The sequence below is a fragment of the Myodes glareolus genome, chromosome 4, assembly GCF_982192425.1.
Source record: "Myodes glareolus chromosome 4, mMyoGla1.1, whole genome shotgun sequence".
In the NCBI taxonomy this organism is placed as follows: domain Eukaryota; kingdom Metazoa; phylum Chordata; class Mammalia; order Rodentia; family Cricetidae; genus Myodes; species Myodes glareolus.
This window is the reverse complement of record NC_142029.1, coordinates 67,680,409-67,691,336: the sequence shown is the minus strand read 5'-3', so window position 1 is coordinate 67,691,336 and position 10,928 is coordinate 67,680,409. Positions and strand designations below refer to the sequence as shown.

The 10,928-nt window shown below is 37.6% G+C and overlaps 1 pseudogene; it reads left to right on the top strand.

Annotated features, from left to right (window-relative positions):
- Positions 1 to 5,416: 5,416 nt before the first annotated feature.
- LOC148122316 (olfactory receptor 8G18-like) lies at positions 5,417 to 6,370 on the top strand (annotated as a pseudogene).
- The last annotated feature ends 4,558 nt before the right edge of the window (positions 6,371 to 10,928 follow it).

The window sequence follows — 10,928 nt, the reverse complement described above, 5'->3', positions numbered from 1 at the left end:
GTGAGACCTTCTATCCTATCTGTCTACTTAAACCTGTGAACTTTCTTGAGATTATGTTATCTATACAAGACATAAATGTTTACATTTTGAAAACATTTCAACATTTTACCTTTTAATGATTAAACTCTAATTCACTTAGAGAATCGCTTTGTGGACACATTGATAAATTTATCCACAATTCAATAGGGTAGAAAATAATTGTTGTATTGCTTCTGCATTGCAATCTCTAGTACACAAGAAATAAAGAAAAAAATAAGATCTGAGCTAAGTCTGTTTCTCTAATTTTAATATATAGAAATGCAGGTTTTTGTTGAGAAAATGTCAAGATGAACTAACAACACAAAATCATATTGCAGACTTTCTGATTGATAAGATGCCAATAATACTGATTTCTTTACATAGCGAATAAATAAAAATTCATTGTACTTGCCAACAATGTTATTTTTGGTAAGTAATTAAGAGTGAACATGAACACTGTGTGTCCATGGCCTCGCTATTTAACTACTGTTGACTGACTCTGCTGCTCTCAAAAACTGGGTCAAAACAGAAACATAATCCTAGTGGGATAACATGCTTCCAATTCCTCTTGCTATCATTGCTCCAGATGCTGTTTAATTTTCACATTTGGAAATTTAAAGACTTTATGTATCTTAAGAATTAGAAAAAAATGAATTTAAAAATAAAACAGCATAAATCCTCCAGAGAAATTAGATTTTGGATAATTCAGTTTTTAGGGAAATTTGTTTCCTTAAAAGTATCTTCCATTTCCTCAATGACACCCAATCTATGTCTCAACTTAGTGACATTTCTATGAAATCACAAAACTTATCAAAACTTATATGAATGTCATTCTTAATTTAAGGTATAAGTTTAAAAATAGTAAAACACCAAGTTCTACTTATATAAATGACCCAGTTAATATAGAGAACAAAGTATTCAAAGTCAGAAATAATTTATTTATTTTTATTTATTTATTTTTTTATTATTAAATTATAAAAGTTTCCATTTCAGCCCCTCCTCCCACCACCCTCCCACTCCCCCCACTCCCTCTCCTCCTCCCTCTCCATCCCCTAGAGCAGTCAGGGTTTCCTGCCCTGTGGGAAGTTCGAGTTCCTCCCCCCTCCTTCCAGGTCCAGGGAAGGTGAGAGTCCAAACAGACTGGAGCGCCAAAATCCAGTATATGCAGAGGAAGCAAGTCCCAGTGTCATTGTCAACGGCTTTTCAAAAAGGCTCCGGGCCAGCCACATTCAGAGAATCTGGTTGGATCACGTCCTCGTTCAGTCCCAGTCCAACAGGCCTTGGTGAACTCTCATTATATCAGTCCCCTTGTATCAGTGTGTGCTCGCATCCCTTGCAGTCCTGATTACTTTTTTTATTTTCTTCATCATTCTGTTCCTCATTTGGACTGTGGAGTGCTCAGTTCGGTGTTCCAATATGGGTCTCCATCTGTATCGCCATCAACGTCGGATGAAGGTTTCCTGTGCCCTTGCCTTCATTGCTCACGATCTCTTTCCTTCTGCCTCTCATTTGGACCTAGGGAGCTAGGTCCAGTGTTCCAACGTGGTTCTCCACCTCCATCTCCATCCATCGCCAGATGAGGGTTCTATGGTGACATGCAAAATATTCATCAGTATGGTTGTGGGCCAAGGCCGGTTCAGGCACCCTCTCCTCTGTCTAGAGAACAATCTGGGGATCTCTCCTTGGACCTGGGATCCCATATATAATCAAGTTTCCTATAAACCCTAAAATGACTCCCTTAGTTGAAATATATTCTTCCCTGATCCCTTATTCATCCTTCCTCCCTTCCCCCCATCCCGGTCAACCGAGCTTTCTCCATTCCTCCCCTATTCCCTTCTCTCTAACCCTCTCCCCTTCCAACAACCCTCCCACCCCCCCCCATGCACCCAAGGTTACCTGGGAATCTTGACTATTTCCTACCTCCTGGCGGATAGCTAAATAATCTTCATCAGGATCGTCTTCTTATTTAGCTTCTCTAGGATCACGAAAAATAGGCTCAAAGACCTTTAAATTATGGTTAGAATCCACTTATGAGTGAATACATACCGTGTTCCTCTTTTTGGGTCTGGCTTACCTCACTCAGTAAAGCATTTTCTATGCCCATCCATTTGCATGCAAAATTCAAGATGTCATTATTTTTTACCGCTGAATAAAACTCTAACGTGTATATGTTCCACACCTTTTTAAACCATTCTTCTATTGAGGGGCACCTCGGCTGTTTCCAGGTTCTGGCTATTACAAATAGTGCTGCTATGAACATAGTTGAACAAATGCTTTTGTTGTATGCTAGGGAATCTCTAGGGTAAATTCCCAAGAGTGGAATTGCTGGGTCCTGAGGGAGGTTGACTCCCAGTTTCCTGAGAAACCGCCACACTGATTTCCACAGTGGCTGCACAAGTTTGCATTCCCACCAACAATGGATGAGTGTTCCCCTCACCCCACATCCTCTCCAGCATAGGCTATCATTGGTGTTTTTGACTTTAGCTATTCTGACAGGTGTAAGATGGTATCTTTCGTTATTTGCTGACGATATGATAGTGTACATAAGCGACCCCAAAAACTCTACCAAAGAACTCCTACAGCTGATAAACACCTTTAGTAACGTGGCAGGATACAAGATCAACTCCAAAAAATCAGTGGCCCTCCTATACACAAAGGATAAAGAAGCAGAGAGGGAAATCAGAGAAACATCACCTTTCACGATAGCCACAAATAGCATAAAATATCTTGGGGTTACTCTAACCAAGGAAGTGAAAGACCTATTTGACAAGAACTTTAAGTCTTTGAAGAAAGAAATTGAGGAGGATACCAGAAAATGGAAAGATCTCCCTTGTTCTTGGATTGGGAGGATCAACATAGTAAAAATGGCAATTCTACCAAAAGCAATCTATAGATTCAATGCAATCCCCATCAAAATCCCATCAAACTTCTTCACAGACCTTGAGAAAACAATAATCAAGTTTATTTGGAAAAACAAAAACCCAGGATAGCCAAAACAATCTTATACAATAAAGCAACTTCAGGAGGCATTACCATCCCTGACTTCAAACTCTATTACAGAGCTACAGTATTGAAAACAGCTTGGTATTGGCATAAGAACAGAGAAGTCGACCTATGGAATCGAATAGAAGACCCGGATATTAACCCACAAACCTATGAGCACCTAATTTTTGACAAGGGAGCTAAAGGTATACAATGGAAGAAGGAAAGCATCTTTAACAAATGGTGCTGGCATAACTGGATGTCAACCTGTAGAAGGATGAAAGTAGATCCATACCTATCACCATGCACAAAACTCAGGTCCAAATGGATTAAAGACATCAACATTAATCCGTCCACTTTGAACCTGATAGAAGAGAAAGTGGGAAGTAGTCTACAAGATATAGGCACAGGAGGCCTCTTCCTAAGTAGGACCCCAGCAGCACAGACAATAAGAGAAACAATGAATAAATGGGATCTCCTGAAACTGAGAAGCTTCTGTAAAGCAAAGGACACTGTCAGTAAGACAAAAAGGCTGCCTTCTGACTGGGAGAAGATCTTCACCAACCCCTCATCAGACAAAGGTCTGATCTCCAAAATATACAAAGAACTCAAGAAACTAGGCACTAAATCTCTAAATAACCCAATTAAAAAATGGGGTACTGAATTTAACAGAGAATTCACAACAGATGAACTTCGAATGGCCAGAAGACACTTAAGGTCATGCTCAACCTCCTTAGTGATCAGGGAAATGCAAATCAAAACCACTTTGAGATACCATCTTACACCTGTCAGAAATAATTTATATGTCGACTTTGTGTACTTGAAAAAACATAATATAAAGAATTACAATGCCACTCTAGCAACCTTACATGCATTCTCTCCAAATATATTCATATGCTGAGAGCCATGTGACTTCTTTCAGGAAAAGGCTTAAGAATAGGCTGAACAAATTTTTCTTTCAGCAAGTCTTGGGAGAATTTAACCCATTTTTGGCAAAGCCAAAGGATAGATTTGTTGTATAATTCTGGGCATGACCCCAGGAGTATATGTGCTACCTACTCTCCTTGCTTTCCTTATACAAATTATTGCTGGTTGATTTTAGTTTCACTTTCTTAAAGACATAGACAAAATGGTTATTACATTACAAAAATTTTCCTGTGACGATTCCCCTCTGGATGAGTCAGAGAGTATGTTTTTGAAAATATACTGTATATCTGATTCATCTCTTAAAGCCTTGGATCTTTCAAGTGTGAACATAAAGTCAAGAACAGAATACTCCCTTCCCAAGTCACCTTGTGACTAATCTGCAAGAGTCACAGTAGTTTAAGACATTACATATTTGCATAATTGGCATGGAGAGAATGATTCTAACTACAAGAGTTTAAGAGTAATGCAAATGATGAGATCAAGAGTTTATGGAACAGTCTAGGTACAGGGAAGGAAGTCGGAACATACAAATCCACAATGCCCTCATTTCTATAGCTGTGCCAATACTGTAGGAGCCAATGTTCAAGGAAACTGAGCGGAAGTGGATATGAGAACAAGGAATAAGCAGTGCCAATTATTAAGAGTAAGTTTTTTAGTTATGTAGTTTATATGATGATAGGGAAAAACTGGTATATCCCCTATATGAGATACAGTAGCACAAAATATAAAATAAAGCAATTCAGTCTTGGTTGAATTGATTGCAAAAGTTTAGATTTGATTAGAGCTAAAATTCTCCTTCACCTTGCATAATGATATAGCTTCAAATGCTGCCAACTGAGCACACTGCTCCACCTGTAGTCGTGCCTAGTTAGAAAACTTCCTTTATTGCTTGCTATACTGCTTATGCTTCTAATATTAAGTCTGTGAATCAAGTAGGTAATGATTTCTCGTGGGGAAGTTGAGAAATGGAAAGGGAAGGAGATAAGTGAACAGACAGTTATTGTAATTACTAAAAAATTAAGGAAATAAATATAACTGTAAAACTATTCATGCAAACTATTGGAACTGTAAAAATTAAAAGTGGCTCACACTATCTGCTTATCTGGGGCCATTGTTTGAAACAGGTGGTCAGACTTTTCTTCATTTCACCAACTTTTCCCATCTTCCCCAGGTCATTGGACACATTAAGAGTAAGGCACTCAATATGCACACACACACACACACACACACACACACACACACTCACATACATGTTTACATACGTGTGTGTATGTGTGTGTGTATGTGTGTGTGTGTGTGTGTGCATGAATGCATATATATTTGGGAATAGTATTTTTTTGTGTAGCTTTGCCTCTTCTAGAACCAGTTCGGTTGACCAGGCTAACCAAGAAATCAGAAATCTACCTGGATCTGTCTCCCCAGTACTGGGTATAAAACTTGAGCTGCCACCACCTGGCTCAAGCAATTCTTTTACTCTTTTAGGAACAGAATGCAGAACATGGCAACAGGAAACCATTGCACAGTGACTGAGTTCTTCTTGGCTGGGCTCTCAAAAAATCAAGAACTCAAGATGCCCCTCTTCTTTCTCTTCACTGGAATCTATGTGGTCACTGTAGCAGGAAATCTGGGCATGATCACACTGATTGTGCTCAGTTGCCTTCTGCACAACCCCATGTACTATTTCCTCAGCAGTCTGTCCTTCATTGACTTCTGTCAGTCCACTGTTGTCACCCCTAACATGTTGATGAGCTTTGTGACTGGGAAAAACCTCATCTCCTACCCTGGATGTATGACTCAGCTCTATTTCCTTATTATTTTTGGCGTTGCAGAGTGTTACACATTAGCTGCAATGGCATATGACCGCTATGTTGCCATCTGTAGCCCCTTGCTTTACGGTGTAACCATGTCCTATCAGATTAGCAGTGCCCTGATTTCAGGAGTGTATATTTTTAGTGTGCTCAGTGCATCAATTCACACAGGCTTCATGATAAGGATTCGGTTCTGAAAAACTGATATGATCAATCACTATTTCTGTGATCTTCTTCCCCTCTTGAAGCTTGCAAGCTCTAATACCTATATCAATGAGTTGTTGATTCTAATTTTTGGTACATTGAACATCTTCGTCCCAATTCTCACAATAATTACTTCTTACATTTCCATTATTGCCAGCATCCTCAGGATTAAATCCATTGAGGGCAGGTCCAAAGCCTTCAGCACCTGCAGTTCCCACATCTCTGCTGTTGCTCTCTTCTTTGGTTCTGCTGCATTCATGTACTTACAGCCATCATCTGTGAATTCAATGGACCAAGGGAAAGTGTCATCTGTGTTTTATACTACTGTTGTTCCCATGTTGAACCCATTGATCTACAGCCTGAGAAATAAGGATGTCAGTGCTGCCTTGAAGAAAATACTTCCCCGGAAAAAAATCGTGTTTTTGAAGTAATGTGAGGATTATTTATTAGAATAAAGTTATTTAAAAATACACAGTTTGAATTGATATTGTTTATTTTATTTTACTTTTAAGAGTTATTACTTATTTCTTAGGACACTTTGATAATTTTTATAAGTATAAATTTTAAATTCAATTTTCTCAGCACAAATTATTTCTTTTGTATCACAGATTAAACAATGTAAACCTATAGTAAGGATGGCATAAATTCCGTATGTCTATAATGGATAGGTCATCATGTTTATATAATTTTAACATGTTTGATAAATATGACTTTAAAAGTATTAAGCTTCCTTCTTAATTACAACAAATAACTTCTTTATTTTTTATTCTTTTTTAAGATTTCATATGTAAGTGCTGTAATTATGTCATTTCATCGTCTCCTTCTAATAACTCTCGTGTTTCCTCTGCTCTTTGTCAAATTAATGGCGTCCTTTCATTACATATATAAATTTGCATTTATTTGAGGGGTTTTGTCTATAGGTAGACTGATTCTGTTCTTAGTCATATGAGTGCTTGTGTATGTGTACATGTGTGTATGAATTTAGATGAACATAAAATAATATGATACTCCATGGCTTTTGCAAACATCCTTATTGTTGAGAACCCTAAAAGAGACATATGTGGATCTAATCTACATGGAAAGTAGAAAAAGACAAGATCTCTCGAGTAAATTGGGAGCATGGGCACCATAGGAGAGAGTTGAAGAGGAGGGAAGAGGAAAGGAGGGTAGCACAGAAAAATGTATAGCTCAATAAAATCAACAGAAATCTTTATTTTTATTTAGTAATATTTATTACTTACTTTTCTATATTGCTTTGCCTCCCCCTTCCCAAATAAAATACCCTGATATTTTTCTGTTTATGTCTTGATCACATCTATACCCAGTTATTTTTCTTTCTAGAGTAAATGCCCACCTTGTCATCCTTTTTTTTTCTGGTTTATCCAGTAACTCTAGTGTCAGAATCCAACCCCAACATAAACTATCTTTCTGGACAGGGAATAAAGACACTACTCACATGGCTTTATTGGGAGGGAAATTCTCAGTGATCCCTCATAAAATCCTGAGTTCACATACAGAAAATACCCTCTCTTTTGTTCTCCGAACAGCCTTTATACCAAAATGTAAACTGAGGGGTGAATTCATTAGCATTTTGTTTCCTAGGTAACCAGGTGGATGGCTTTAGTCATGTCTAACCTCTGACCACATTTTTTATGCCCATTTTGTCATGTCTTTCTATATTCCTGCTCTGTATGCCAGCTTGGTCACAAAGGCCTGAATTAGGATCTCTCTCCCAGGCATCCTCTGATTACAAAGGAACAGAAAAACACCCTGACCCTTTGTTAGGGTTAGTGACAGCCTGTCTGAAGACTATGTGAGCACTTCAGGTGTGAACTACGGCTTGAGAGGCTGGCATTCATACCATATAGAAATATGGGCCTACACTCTACATTATATACTCACAATAAAGACTTGAATCTTGGTATACTCAGTAAGAGAGAACACGGGCTGTTTGTTTTTCTTGCTCAGTTACCTCATTCTATATTTTCTAGTTCCATCTATTTACATGCAAATTTAAGATACTATTTTTCTTTAGAGCTAAATAGATTTCCACTGTGCATAAGTACTATGCTTCAATTATCAGTTGAAGGTCATTGAGGTAATTTCCATTTCATAGCTGTTGTGAATAGAGCTGCAATAACATGGTTGAATCATAATCTGTGGTTTAGAATGTCAAGTCCTTTTTTCAGTGAGTGGCGTTGCAGGGTTAAATGGCAATTTGTTTGTTTGTTTGCTTGCTTGTTTGTTTATTTTTATTCATTCATTTATAATTATTTCACATACTTTCAATGTGGCTGCACCAGTTTGCAATTCTATCAACAGTGAATGATTGTTACAAGGAGTGGGCCCCTTGTTTCTCCTGGCCACCTGGCTAGCTTACACCTGAAATAACCACAAAGAAACTGTATTAATTAAAACACTGTTTGACCATTAGCTCTAACTTCTTATTGGCTAACTCTTACATATTAGTTTAACCCATCTCCATTAATCTGTGTATCACCATGTGGCAGTGACTTACCGTAGACCCTAACTGGCGTCCATCTCAGGTGAAGGATCCACGGCTTCCTTGACTCTGTCCTTCCTCCTCTCAACATTCAGTTCTGTTTTCTCTGCCTACCTAAGTTCTGCCCTATCAACTAGGCCAAGACAGTTTCTTTATTCATTAACCAATGAAAGCAACCCACAAACAGAAGGAACTCCTAAACCAAATGATGGTTACCTTTTCTCAATTTCTTCCCCGGATTTAGTGTCTTTTGTATTCTTGGATTTATTTCCACTGGGTTAAGTTGAAATTTCAAAGTTTTTTGTTGTTGTTGTTGCTGTTTCTTTTTCTAATTTGGTGGGTTGGCCAAAGTACGATGGTTCTTTTCATATTCAACTGGTTAAGTATGTTCTTACTCCTCAGTTAAACCTTTCATAAACTTGAGAATAGACACTGTTAACTGTGTATTCCTGAATCTCATAGCTGACAGTAAATATTGTTCATCAAAGGGTAGTGGTATTATCCATTTCCCTGCCTTTAACTCTAGAGAAGCCTCTTGTCTACCAGACATAATGCTAGTAGTAGGCACTCCAAGAAAGACTCACATGCCTCATATCCTGTCCAGCTTTTCTCCAATATTCCTCCCTTTCTAGTCACCATATCATAGTCTAAAACTCTGGCAGAAGACCCTTGCTCTACCAGAGGCCATGCAGGAAAGTGGAAATTCAGAGTCTAATCTGATACCCAGAATCTCAGAAAACCCCTCATCTACCATAGGCCTCACTAACCTTAGAGGAAACCCTTGTGCCCCAAACCACAGAGGTTATACAGACTAAAAAAACTAAAGTAGAGGTCCCCCATTGAACCAGAGGACTTGTTAGTCTCAAGAACCAGAAGCCACTCAGGCCAAAAACAAGAGAGGAGTCAGAAATCAATGGAAAAAGGCACCATCTAACAAAGACAAATTCATAAATCAGCTCCTCAAACTATAGTTTTCACAAACCCAGACTCATGAAGGCCAGCTTAAGAATGTAATCAACAACAGCTAGAGGAAAATTTCACCTCCACAGCCCTGCTATCCTACTACAGTAACCCCTGAATATTCCAACACAGATTAGGCACAAAGAACTACTTTAACACCAACTTAATGTCCACCATAACAAGGAAATGAATAAGCTCTTTAAAAATCCAGAAAAACACAAACAATAGGAATAAATGAATAAATCCCTTATGAAATCCAGCAAAATACAACAAAAAAACCAATGTGGGAGATGAGTGAATCCCTTAAAGAAAGCAAGAAAGAACAAACAGGTGAAGGTGAAATGAATAAAACAGAACAAGACCTGAAAATGGATATAGAAGCAATAAGAAAAATACAAACTGAGACATTCCTAGAGATGGAAAATCTAGCTAAGCAAAAAGGAACTTCAGACTCAACCATTACCAACAGATTACAAGAGACAGAAGATAATAATCTCAAGTGAAGAAGATATGACAGAAGAAACTGATACATCATTCAAAAACAGTTTACTCTAAAAAATTCCTGATACAAAACAATCCAAAATTCTCAGACATTATGAAAAGATCAAACTTAAGAATAATAGGGATATAGAAGAAAGAGAAGTACGACAAGGACAATCCCAGCTTAAGGATTCAGAATATATGTTTAATAAAATCACAAGAAATAGTCTTAACCTTTAAAAGGACATGGCTATACAGACACAAGATGCTTTTAGAACACCAAATAGATTGGATCAAAAAAGAAAGTCCCCTGCCACATAATGATCAAAATAATAAACATACTGAACTAAAACAGAATATTAAAGGTTGCTAGGGAAAGGTCAAGTAACTGGTAAAGGCAGACATATTAGAATTTCATATGATGTCTCAATGTGGATTAAAAGACAGAAGAACAGATGTCTTTCAGACTCTAAGAAACCACAGATGCCAGCTAAGGCTACTATATCCAGTAAAACTTTCAGTCCTCATAGATCAAGACATTCCATGACAAATTCAAATTTAAACAATATCTATCCACAAATTCAGTCTTACAGAAGGCACTAGAAGGAAAACTCCATTCTAAGGAGGCTAAATACACTCATGAGAACAGGAAATGTAAAATCACACACTCACACAATGAAGAGAATCAAACACACACACAACCACGACCACCACCACCAAAGTAAGAGGAATTGACAATCATTTGCCATTAATATTTCTCAATATCAATGAACTCAATTTCCCAATAAAATGCCACAATCTAACAGAATTTATATAAAAAATAGACTTATGATTCTGCTGCATAAAAGAAACTCATCTTAACTTCAAAGACAGAGATTATTTCAGAGTAAAGGATTTGAAAAAAATTTTCCAAGGAAGGGGCTCCAAGAGGCAAGTTGGCATAGTCGTTATAACATTTGAAAAAAATAGACTTCCAACTAAAATTATTATAAAGAAATGGGGACTGAGACTTTATATTTTTCAAAGGAAAAGAAATACATTGAGAT